The following is a 13,246-nucleotide window of genomic DNA, read 5'->3' as shown; positions in this document are numbered from 1 at the left end:
ACAGAATTTGTATTAAAACTGGGCTGAATTTTGGACAGAATTTGTGAGCAAAATTGGGGCAGCAACATGGACTGGATTCTGTGCAAAACTGGGGCAGAACTATGGACTGGATTGTGTGCAAAACTGGGACAGCAACATGGACTAGATTCTGTGCAAAACTGGGGCAGAACTATGGACTGGATTGTGTGCAAAATTGGGGCAGCAACATGGACTGGATTCTGTGCACAACTGGGACAGCAACATGGACTAGATTCTGTGCAAAACTGGGGCAGAACTATGGACTGGATTGTGTGCAAAATTGGGGCAGCAACATGGACTGGATTCTGTGCACAACTGGGGCAGAACTATGGACTGGATTGTGTGCAAAATTGGGCAGCAGCCGGAACTGAATCTATGTGCTGAACTATGAAAACAAGTCTATCACCAAACATAGAACCAATGAGAAACTGAACAAGTGTATGAACTATGTAGATCAGTGAAAAATTAAACCAATGAAGGGCTTTTACCAGTGTATAAATCCATAGGACAGCGGCTATGTGCTTTGGGAGTCCATCTTCGCCACAAACGTCTGAACTTGCTTTGATTACTCCTTGCTTGAAGCAAGAAAACCCCTTTCAAGTCCTAAAATCTGCAACTCTCCTTTTTCTCTCTAAGATTATACCACCCTCCCAAAATCCAAAGAGAAGTATCCCTTTTAGCCGTTTGAAAGCACCGAACTTCAAACTAAAATTTTCCTTCTTCTCCTCCTTTGAACTGTTATGGCCGACGAAATGAGACTCCTCTTTCCAATTCTACCAAATCTGAGATTGATCTAAAGAGGAACCTCTCCACAGTTGTAAGATCAGACCTACGGCTTGCACAACTTGATCTATAGTTTTGAAGACCTAGATCTAGAACAAGATAATCGGCCGGAGCTAATCGGAGCTGGCCGGAGCATGAGCCGGAGGAGATGAAAAGAGGGTTTGGACTTGGGTTTGCAGAGGTGAGGGAAGTGCGATGGTTGGAGAGGTGAGGGAGGTGGGAGTTGGCTGTGAAGTGGAAGTGGGTAGTGGGGATGATGGTGGAGATGGGTGGTGAAATGGGTTTGTAAAAAAATCTGAAATGGGAGAGGTTAAACTGAAATGGGTTCGGGTACAAAATGGAATGGGGTTAGAGGTGGTGAAAACGATGGAAAAGGGGTTAGAGAAGAGAAGATGGGGATGGTGTGAGAGGGTAACTAGGGAAGAAGAAGATGGCCGGCGGGTGGGTGGAGGTGGCACAACCGGAGCAAACGGCCGGTGATGGTGAAGATGGAGGTGTTGGTCGGTCCTCCTCCTCCTCCTTCCTCTCTCTCTCTCTGCTGCTGCTGCTGCTGCCCTCCTCCTTGTGTGTGTTGCTGCTGCCCTCCTCCCCCTTCTTTTCTTTTTTTTTTTAGAAAATCCTCTCCCCCCTCTCAAAACCCTAGCCGACTACCCCTTTAAAGAGAGGTGAGGGCTGATGTTTGCACCTCCAAACCTTAGTAATACCACCCCCTTCAACTTGCCTTTTCTGCATGGTAATTGGTATGACCACACCCATGATTTGATGGATCACCCACCTTTTACATTATGATATTTTTTTTTTTCACCCCTTTATATTACCCTGGACAAAACCTTAGTGCACTTATGACTACTTTTGTACCCTATAGGGGGGGTGTCTAGGTTAAAAAAAGATGGGAAATCAAAAAGGGCAATGATAAACTTGACCTTGCTTTTGCTATGGACAGCCACCTCATTAGTGAATTAACCTTATTTTCGATTGGGAAGGGTGGTCCACAGAAAAAAAATGTTCAATGAAAATTTAGAATATTTATTAGACCCTTTAGTTACCCACAGATAACCCTTTTCTGCGAAAATAGCCTAATTAGAACACCTCCTAACTAGATAAATCGCTCTTCTCTCAGGATACATTCACCCCCCTTTCTGGTTTACACTACGCACATTATCTTGGCTCGTTCGCTAGGCAAACGCGCTCGGATTTCGACGAAATTTCGCAGGGGCCTTGGTGGGACCCAAAGATAGCATAGGGTTAAGTTTGGGACCCTAGCTCATTGATTTGATGGGGTTTTGCACAAAATTGGAAGGTTTAGGGCACGGTCAAAATGGGGTGTCTACATATCCTTTTTATTTTCACAATGCATTTCTTCACAAGGGTCAAGGGGTCTCCTACACTAAAATCTATGAATTTCCCTGAAGTATGTAAGCAAATTCATGTATTTATGAACCACATGAGAGTGAAAGGCCCTTACACAAACACGTGACTTAAGCCATAGTCTTTTTTCATTAAATATATCTCCTATAGAAATAATGGAGGAGACCCAATTGGCAAACAACAGGAACATATTCTTTATCATATGTACTATATATGTAGAAATCAACACAGATGTTAAAGTTATATTCTCAACATGCATGCCTAGCTAGAGGCTATATAAACTATATTGGCTTACAAGGAAGATACAAGTGAGAGATTGTTGTCTTGTACCAAGGCATTTAAGCATTCACTCTCCCTCAAGGGCTTCCGCAGCTACCGTTTGGGGTAGATGCCGAAGTCCTTGGGGGAAGTGCATGAGAGTTGCCTTGCTCTTTCTTGCCTTAATCACTGCCTCTAAATTCACCTTTTTTCCTTGAATGTTCCTCTTTGTGAACTTCTATTTTTCTTTTCATCTTATCTATCCCTTGAACTGTATACAACTCCCTTGGCGTTGGCACAATGCCAAGGGTCATATGTACATTGCATGCATATATATTAGATGATCTTAGATTGTTTAATCTAGCATTGCATGATCCAACGGTCAGATCTCAAAAGATCTGTCATATTCTAGCAGGGCCTACTTGTGGATAAACTAACCCAATAATCATGGTATAATTGGATTATCTCAGCCATCCAACTAGTGATCGCGTGAACATATTTCGATTTTAAGCCATGCCTGGAAACCATGATTTTTGTTTTTTTCATGATCAATTATTTTCTCAAGTGGTGAGAGAGGGGTCGGGCGGGTGGGAGAAGGAGAGACTTGAGAGGTCATGAATGAGCAATGTGTGAGAAGTGGCTACAAAAAAAGGAAAAAATTAATCATATTTTGGGTTGAGGTTTTTGTTCCCTGATTTTTCAGACTTTTCTTACCCTCTCTACACTAAGCCTTCTCTTGTCTATCCTTCTCCCACCCTCCACTGGGTAAGCTAATATTTGAGGAAAAACAATCATGGTAGCCAAATGTGCCCTTAAATTTTCGGAGTTTGCATCACTTTTTTTTATTTTATCGAGTGACATAACTCAGTTGGAAGGTCATTAGTGTGTCATCACCAAGATTGTGGTTTCGAGCATAAAAGCCTTTGCAGAGTTCAAAAACTTGGTGTGGGAAGGTTAATGAAGTCTGTAACTATTGACTATTGACGGGATGCGTCGTTGTGTTTGGTTGCACAAAATCCTGACAGCCGTTGGAATTTTGCTTGGCTTTGGGATGTCATTTCGTGTTTGGTTGCCAGCCAATATTGAATTGAACTCCTTGGAGACTCCTTGGGATGCCTCCTGGGTGATTATTGTATGTCTTTCTGGGATGTAATTCTTGTCCCCTTCTTATAACTTTCAATCGAAATTCTACGAAAAAAGGTAAAAATGACTCGAAGATTTTGGGGAATGGTGCTCTCTCTCTCTCTCTCTCATTTGTCTATATTGGTAATGACACAAATTCTCCTTATTCCATTACCCTCTGAGTCTATGCCATGAAACACTGGTTACCACTATTCTCTGAGGTAATTTTAAGCAAATCCAATGCTTGCCTGCTGCCTGTTGACTACTTACTCCACTACTCTCGGAGTCTATGCCGCACATCCAAACATAACCACATTGGCCAGTGATGGTAAAATCATGAGTTTTGCTTGGACTTTTCTACTTGGCGGATCTCCATAAATTGGAGCTGTGATATTCACTTGAAGGGTTAGTTGGACGTAGAAGGATAGTCGTGGGGTATATATGTGGGAAATAGAAAATATGAAAGAGGATATATGAGGGGTGAAAGTGAATAGGGTTTGACACAGATGAGAGGCTAAAGGGTGAAAATCTTTGAAATATATGTTTGTATGATTGGTGTACGTGATGGGACCATGGCTCATGGAAAGGCTGATAGTTGTGCCATTGAAGGCCCCATGTAGCACGTACGGGCATATCACATGAAGATTTCTGTCGACAATTATTGCTAGAATTGCCTACAGAAAGACAGAAAAATATGATTTGCTAGAATTCCTAGTTATCCGAATTTTATCCTAACTCGGCTAATAGGAAAAAATTTCCATTTAAAAGAAAATTAAATGACATTTCGTAGGGGCTATGTTGAACTACGGCCTCGAGTAGATAATTTTCTTTGGCATCTTCTCTAGAGCAAGGTTTTAAATTTCGGTTTCGGTACCCATTTCGGACCCCACCGAAATCTGAAATTTCAGCGAAATTCGGTAATAATAAAAAAATTATTTAATTAATTTCGAGATTTGGACAGAAATTCCGAAATTTCAGCTGAAATTTTGTAACAGTTTCTTTTTCTTAATAAATTACATTAAATCGAAATTTCGGCCGAAATTTGGTATTTCGCGACATTCCAAATTTCGGTTTCAGTCCTGACCGAAATCTAAAATTTCGGATTTCGGCCGAAATTTAAAACCTTGCTCTGGAGTATTGTATTAGAACTCTCTCTCTCTCTCTCTCTCTCTCTCTCTCTCTCTCACACACACACACACACACACACACACACACACACACACACGCTCCCCAACCTAGTCCCCCTCCTTCTTCCCAAGTGTATGAGCAGTATGGATTGATGAAAGAAGGGGCCCACAATCATGAGCAATCCGGATATGAAATGTGGGGCCCAAAATGATAATTATTGGGAATTTGCTAGAGGCAGAAGTGCAGAAGGCATTTCACGGATAGGCTGTTGCATGTGAGAGCAGCCGCACCCACTCACTTTTCAGCAGATTTTGTCTTCATTCATGATGCGGCTGCTTTCATAAGCAACAGCCCCATCCGTGAAATGTCTTCTGCGATGGACACTAGCAAATCCCTAATTATTTTTATGAAATTTATCAAAAAAAAAACAGCTTATCTAAAGCATGGTTTAAAATTTCGGTTTCGGTAACCGTTTCGGACTCTTGGAAAACCGAAATTTCGACTGAAATTCCGAAATTTCGGTCGAAATTTGGTACTCTCATTCGAAATTTCGGACCAAAATTCCGAAATTTCAGACCGAAATTTTGTAACGTTTTTTTTTTAAAATAAAAAATGCATTTTCTCGAAATTTCGGCCGAAATTTGGTAAATGGCGAAATACTTAATTTCGACAAAAACCGGTTTCGGTCCCCCTCGGATTTCGGTCAAAATTTTAAACCATGATCTAAAGTGTGTGTGTACGTACCACATAGGTTCTAGCAATTTTTCATTGATTTGATAATTGATTAATAGTGGCCAACACCTTTCATTGATCCATATTTGCTCGTTTGTTAAGGGATTTCCGCGATTTATAAATTTTCAATCAAAAATATTTATTACCATTGGATGTATTTGAGTTCTTGAATCAGTTACTTGGATTTGAATCGGTTACTTGGATCATCCAATTTACATTATTGTTGTGCTTGAAATTGGAATACTCTGATTTTATGATGTGCAAGGGCTTGATAGCTTAATTTTTTCCCTCTAACCTTTTATTGCTTTGATCAGCCATTTATGGTGTGTTCCATACTTTCATTAATCCAAATTTGAATAGATTTTAGAGAGATGGGGGGGGGGGGAGGGATCTCAGTTGAGAGAGAAAGGGAATAGGTTTAAGAAAGAAATGTTCACTGGTAAAATACAACTTTCTTGTAGTGAGTATTTTGGTCAGTATTTGTATAGGAGTAGATTTCACCTCTGTCGCGACTAAGTGTGTTGGCCGAAATCAGCCCATTCACTTTTCCTTTTCCGTGAACGGTAGGCCGAAAATACAACTTTCTTGTAGTGAGTATTTTGGTCAGTATTTGTATAGGACTGGGCTGCTATATTTTTCTTCTTCTCCAAGCTGGTTGAATTGGAATATGGATGGAATATAATGAAATGGACTCACTTTGAGGTTCTCTATGAAATGAAGCATTGAACGGGGCTGCTACGAAGAAGTTCCGGGAGGTGGTAGGTTCGAATCCCACTAGGGTAGATCTGATATGCTTAGTGTGTGACTCGTCGGTTTTTTCTTTAGAGTTTGATACGAAAAAAAAACGAAAGAAAAAAACAATGGACCAGTCCATAATTAATAACCTAGAACAAATAACAAGCTCATTGCTTTGTATTTTCTAAATCCAATATTTCTTTGATACACCTAATTCTTCAGCGAAGTTTGCCAAATCACAGCTAATATCTTCTGTTGTAGCAGCCTTTCAGTTGCAAAATGTATATTGATTTGAGTTTTTGTTTCCCACATGGTTATCTTTTTTGTTAATATCAACACAAGGTTATTATATGTTTTAGCTCCTAATAAAAGGAACTGAGTTGTTACCGTTCTTTAACCGATAAGCAGTTTATGTTATTACAATTTACAGGATGCCTAGGCAGCCAGAACATGTTATGGATTTCTTACTTGCTGAGATGGGTACGAGTGGATCTCTTGATGGGCAGCAAAGATTAGTTGTTAAGGGACGATTTGCTCCTAAAAACTTTGAAGGGATACTGAGAAGATATGTCAGTAAGTTTCTATAATATCACCTTCATATATGCTTACTTTTTTTTAGCATAAGCCATATATGCGTACTTGCACAGAATGGTGTCGCCTTCTAGTATATATCAGAATCTTTTGAGTATATGGGGGTTTGTGCCGTGGAAAAAGAAAGGGAAATTATTGTGGAATGTGTGTTTGCTAGCTACGTGGTAGGTGGTTTGGAAGGAAAGAAACTCTAGGGTGTTTCAGGGTACGGTCAAATCACCTTATTATCTGTACATGCGGATTATAGCATTGTCATATCATGGGTTAGATGTCTTCCATCATTTCGTTTTGTATCGGCCATTGATCTTTGGGAAGGTTGGAGGGAAGTGTGCTCTAGTAGTGAGAGCAAAATTAACATAGTCCAAAGATGGGAGCCTCCGATGCTAGGATTGTTGAAAATCAACTTCGATGGTGCTTGTTTTGGAAACCCGGGTCCGGCAGGGGTGGGAGGCCTTTGTCGTGATGAGTTTGGTGAGATACTTTGGGCTTTTTCTGGCCCTATTGGTGTGTCTGATTTTTCGGAGGCGGAAGTCAAAGCGGCCTATTTTGGGATCAAGAAGTTGAGTAGGGAAGTCTTGGACCATATTATTGTTGAAGGGGATTCATTGAATGTGATTCGGTGGTTGAAGGGTGGAGCAGCTCCTCCTTGGAGATTTTTGGCATTATTTGATGAAATTGAGGATTTTGTTGCGGGTTCGGCTATTGTCTTTAAACGCGTTTGGAGGTCGGCAAACGAAAAGGCGGATGTGTTAGCCAAGCTGGGTGTTGGGGGGGGGGAGAGTATTCTCTGGTTCGATCATCTTCTCCCGTAGTTTAAAATTGTAATTTTTGTTGTTTTTTCTCCTTCTTTCCTGTATCTTTCTTGTTTTCTGGGTTGCCCGGTAGTTTAAAATTGTTCTCTGGGTTGCCCCTTCTCGGGTGCTCCCTTTTCATTTTATACAAATCGCTATTTCAAAAATAAAAAAATCAGTATGCCTTCATATTTTTCCCATCGTTGAACCTTCCTTTTCCTTCTGAGGACACGTTTGCTCACATGCTGTGTTAGTGATTTACCTAATATCATTGTAATAAGGGCCAAGCTTCTTTCCGCCAAAAAAAACATAAAATCTGCACTTGCGAGGAAAAATGTGAAGACCCAAGCTTCTCTATTTGCTTTGGTCTAAATTTTGACGAAAATATATCTGCCATTCCGTGTCAGTTTCAGCCGACATTTTGAACCATGCCTTAGGATTACATCGGTTAAGGAAGGAAATTCTGTTTTCTTAGAAAAAAGTTCCTGAAGGACATGTTGCATATTTAGAAATTGGAGCTGCGCTATGATGCAAAAGAAAAACAGAAAATGAAGTAATGCTTGCATGCATAACCTATCTTTTTTTCTTTTTTTCTTTTTTTGGGTAAGTAAGCTGGGATTGAACCCCTGACCTCATGGTTGAAGCGCAAATCCTTAACCAGTTGGGCTAAAGGCTCAACCCCAAGCTATTGTTAATTGCTAAACTAAAACATTGGTGAAGATATAATTCTCAATAAAACCATTAAAAAAATGATTCTCAATAACTCAAATATTTAGAAGTATAGCATGTGGATGCTCAGGGAGGATGGAATGGTGGAACAAATGCATTACTTACGTAAATATGCTTAGCAAGGAGAATCAGGACAGTTCATCAGCGAGGCAATTTGATGAATTTTAGACTATTGATGTTGTCCTCAAGTTGATTATACTTTTTAATTTTTACCCATAAACATTAGGCCTAACATTCTCCCCCTGTTTGAATTTCCTGCAAGTATTAATCCTATAAGTAGTGAGGTTTATGATTGCTTTTGAGGGGAAGTTATGTTTGGATTAAGAAAAACACTTCTTTGTCCCAAAATAAATGCCTTTTTGTGATTCTCATTTATCCAATTTAGTCGAGTTTTTTTGTTAGATGGTGCTCTAACAATGTCCCATGGAACACCCGATCACATCACTTTTTTTATTTTTTGTGTTTTTATTTTTTTTGAATGGTGAATCATATTAGAATGGAAAGGGAAGCCCGAGGTGGGACAGCCCAATAGAACAGATTAAAAGATAAGAAAGCAGAAACAGAAAAACAGAACAAGACATGGTTGATCAAGGGGGAAAATAAGCAAACCGTTGTAAAGAGCCACTATTCACACCCCTCTTGGCTAACAAATCAGCCTTCTCATTGGCCGCCCTCCTCAAATGCTTCATGACAGCCGATGACCCTGATATAATCTCGTGGATCTCATCTATGAACGGCAAGACTCTCCAAGGAGGCGCCACTCCCCCCTTAAGCCACCGGATAACATTTAAGGAATCCCCTTCAATAATGACCTTGTCAAGACAATCACCACTTATTTTCTTGATACCGTAGAATACCGCCTTAACTTCTGCCTCCGAAGCATCGCATACACCAATCGGCCCATAGAAAGCCCATTGAACAACACCCTCACCATTACGGCATAACCCTCCCACCCCGGCCGGCCCGGGATTACCAAAAGAAGCACCATCAAAATTAAGTTTGAACATACCAAGAGGAGGCAGGTTCCCATCTTTGGACGATGCTAGGCAATCTCTCACTACTAAAACACACTTCCCTCCAACCTTCCCAAAGGTCAAAAGCCGAAACAAATTGAAATGATGGAAGACATCTCGTCCATGAAATCACCAAGGCGATAATGCTCATGTACGGAAAATACGGAGACTTCGCCTTACTCTCAAAGATCCTAGAATTTCTTTCCTTCCAAAGTCATCTCGTCCATGTGTTTTTATTGAGCGGTGACATTTCTTATTACGTTTCCAGACGAGTATGTCATATGCAATGGCTGTAAAAGTCCAGACACTATAATTTCAAAGGAGAACAACATGTTCTTTCTCCAATGCGAACAGGTATTACTTAGCTTTGCTCTTTACACTATACTAAATCTCTCTCTTTTTTTTGAATGGTCCACTATACTAAATCTTATTGCCATCATTTCTATGTTGGTCTCTTTCCAAAAAAAAAAGTTAGTCCTTGTTTATATTTGAATAAAGGGAATTGGGTAACTGCTGATTTTATCTTGAGTTAGATACTTGCCTTTCTGAGTTTTGTTTTGCCATTATTTCTGTTCTTTTGATGAGGCCTGTGATGATTATTTCAAAAATGGCCTACATTGTTTGATTCTCTCATCCGTGATAAGAATCTGCATTCATTCTGTGGCCTCTTTTACAAGAGATTTTATATGATACATGGCAGTGTAAATCGGTGTTAATACCTGCCCACAGAAGAGAGAGGCCTACCTATTGAGATGATCTAACCTGTTCCTTTGTTGGTCTCTCTCTCTCTTGTTATTTTCTTTGTTTTTCAGTGTGGTTGCTCGCGGTCTGTTGCAGCTATCAAGGCTGGTTTTGTGGCTCGTGTTGGACGTCGTAAGGCTGGGACATGATTGGGTAACATGGTTTTATTACCTTCAAATGTCTTTAAAACCCTATATAGTTGCTCTAGTTTTCTAGTGTTTTTCCTCAAAAGCCTGTGATTTTGCCTGACCATTTCTATGTAAAGCTACAATATTACTTACTATTTTACATTTCCTGAGTTTGAATTTTGGATCTTATGTGGATGGAAGGTGACAATGTTGGTTTAAGCGTAACCCTTTTTCAAATATTATAGATGGGCATGCAATGGTGGGGCCCAAATATTAACTGTACATTGGTGGGTCCCACCATAAGATGGGCATCCACAAATCAGGTAATCGACCCGAGTCGACTCACCAAATTAGCCACAAATGGCCAAAATCTTCAGAATTCCAATCATAGATCTTGAATTATGGATACACGCTGACCATCCGATTGCAAGATAGATGCCTATGGATAGTTATCCATTTGTCTGTCGCACAAAAGTAAGTAGTGTATTCAGAAAAGCACTTCATCTTGAAAAACATAAAGATGAGGCAATTCCTAACAAAAGCTAGAATTCCACTTATTCTCACTTTTTAATACAACATCTTTCAGGAATAAAAACATTTGGGACAGGAATTATCCAAAACAACCCATCCTGAAATACTGGGCTATGGTGAAATGCGTTACATTCCAAACTTCCACAAAGCGAAACTTTCAAATTGAGAGAAACCTTGGAATTAAAAATGGGCAATCAAGGGCCAAATCCTGCTTTCAGAAAACAAGGGTTAAGAAAGCAGAGAATATATGAATAACAATAGAAGAGATATGAACTTAAAACGCTGATAATATTTATTACTTTAACCACAACTTGAAAAAGAAAGATTGATTTCCCTCAAATATCTCAAGGTAAAAGGACACTAATATTGGAGATCCCCTCTTGTGCCACATGTGTTTGTTATTGGATCCGTGTATCTATCTGTTGAACATAAGAATGGCCATATGATGGTGAGAACACCTTGATTGGATGATCAAGACCCTTGATCAATATAGCTGGGCTGATCATGATGGGGATAGAAATCCTTGGACAAGCTGTTAAAAGGATTGGTTATCGTGCTCAAAAAGTTTTATTTCGAATTAATCTTATCTGTTGTTCACTGATTTTATTCTTGTAATATTTTATCCAACATACCCTTCGAAAAAATATATTTTATCCAAGATCAGAGGTCAAAATGCATAGAGGATAGCAAGTTTATGGAAGGATAAATGAATGGAAATGATTTTAGCACAACTCTGTTTTGATACATACGCTCGTGTGTCTTGTCTTTTAGCATTTAATTGTCATGTAAATGTAATTGCTTCTTGGGAACTGTACAAACCCTTTTACAGCTCTTTAAATACTAACAGACAAGAAACATGAGCGTCTTGTATCAAAACATGTTTGTGTTGAAATCATTTCCCTATATTAATCCCTGGCTTGCTATCCTTTTTTCTTTTTTTTTAATGTTGAACAGTCCCATTAGATTTCTAACTTGCAACACTTGAATTCTCGAAGAAAATAAAGACATGGATCAGAGAATAAACCCTCCTCCTAACTACAAGTGAAAATAGAAAGTTGGGTAAGGATATTTCCACCAATTAAACTCGTACCCAACCATCTCTTTATTTAAAAAGTGCACCTAATTTTCAATATTTTGTAGCCAACGAAAAAATTCTAATGGCATACAAATGGGAGGAGATATTTGTTTCATGATCAAAAGGAAGGATGAGAGAATAAGGTGATATCAACTTTGTTAAACTATAAACATATATGTATAACCATAATGTAATTGGAGTTGAGAAAGTACCTGATTGGAAAAATTGAGTAAAACTATTAAGTGAGTTTAATTACTTGCAATGATCAGGACAAGAAAGAACAAGGCAGCTTTCATCTACTCTACCTCTAGTGCCCAACACTGGTAGTTGAAAGCCATTGAGGGAGAGTGAATGATAGATGCCTTGGAAGAAAGTAGTCTCCTTTCAGCTTTAAAGTTTCATTTGCTTATTCTTCCATGCTAATACCAGATGGACTCTAATGGTTATATAGACTAATGCATGCGGGGTCACTAAGATCTTTAACAGTTCTACCACTAAAGATAAGATAAAGAATATGTTCCTCTTGTTTGCCAATTGTTCATGTTCCAGAATGTCAACCAGCCATGATTTTGAAGATAAGATCGTATAGTTTTTAGTCATGTGCTTAACTCTCAAGAAGGGTTTTCTGATCATTTGTCGATTATTATTAAGCTAATAATTTCATCGAACGAAAGTTGATTTAATTGAGCTTTCATTATGTTCATGCGGCAGTTAGCTTTAAAATTTCTAGAATTTTCAGTAGTTGCACAGTTTCTTTGGTGACGCGAATCGAATGTGATTTTACAACGTGGCAAGTTGTCATCGAACCAACGAAGGGGGATTATATTCGACAATTATACAACTATGTAGCTCTACTAATTATAAGTGAATTTACTGATATATTGATCATATTTATACAATGGTTAGCAAAACAAAAATTAGTGAATTAGAAAGTAAAAACACCAAGGGAAATTTGCTTCTTTATATAGCTTTTGTTGTCTCTCAGAGACTCAACAGGGTCATATAGATTAGAAGCTGCAAGCCCATGCATGTAGTTCAATTAAGAAAGAGTTCTTTTAGAAAGTTGAATGCTATGTGGGGTCGAGTTGATACAACTAATAAATACATAATATAGTTCAGTGGCCCAATTGGTTGACTCTTAGATAACCTTGAGAGGTAGCTTCTATCCCTAAAGAGGGAATAAAGTCGATTGAGAATCTTAATCATGTATCCAAGACATTCGTTCTATATCTTGGCACATATATGAAAATTCCTTCATGGACTTTCTTATCTTCTTTTAACAAATCAATTTGTGCATTTGTTTCATGAATCCATCCATGAGACTGAAAAAATATTTATTTTCTTGGAATAGATAAACAAAATCATACACTGCATTCAGCATATCAAATTACAACATATGTAGAAATATAAATGGACATGTTTTTTTGTAAAATATAAAATATTATCCACAAGAACAGCACCATGTACAACATGGCCGTTGAAAACCATGATCATTACTAGAAC

At 38.8% G+C, this 13,246-nt stretch overlaps 1 long non-coding RNA gene and 1 other non-coding gene across 2 annotated transcripts; both read left to right on the top strand.

Annotated features, from left to right (window-relative positions):
- The first annotated feature begins 5,952 nt into the window (after window positions 1–5,952).
- LOC143851085 (uncharacterized) lies at window positions 5,953–10,360 on the top strand. Its single transcript, XR_013236211.1, has 2 exons — window positions 5,953–6,717; window positions 9,537–10,360. It is a non-coding gene; the product is annotated as an uncharacterized LOC143851085 (long non-coding RNA).
- LOC143852078 (small nucleolar RNA SNORD34) lies at window positions 9,850–9,937 on the top strand. The gene has a single exon (XR_013236658.1). It is a non-coding gene; the product is annotated as a small nucleolar RNA SNORD34 (small nucleolar RNA).
- Window positions 10,361–13,246: the final 2,886 nt, after the last annotated feature.

Source organism: Tasmannia lanceolata, unplaced genomic scaffold (assembly GCF_043159265.1).
Source record: "Tasmannia lanceolata isolate RefF3 unplaced genomic scaffold, GAP_Taslan_0.1 ptg000018l, whole genome shotgun sequence".
Lineage (NCBI taxonomy): Eukaryota > Viridiplantae > Streptophyta > Magnoliopsida > Canellales > Winteraceae > Tasmannia > Tasmannia lanceolata.
Note: the sequence above shows the minus strand (reverse complement) of the source record. Positions and strands in the feature narration are given on the sequence as shown.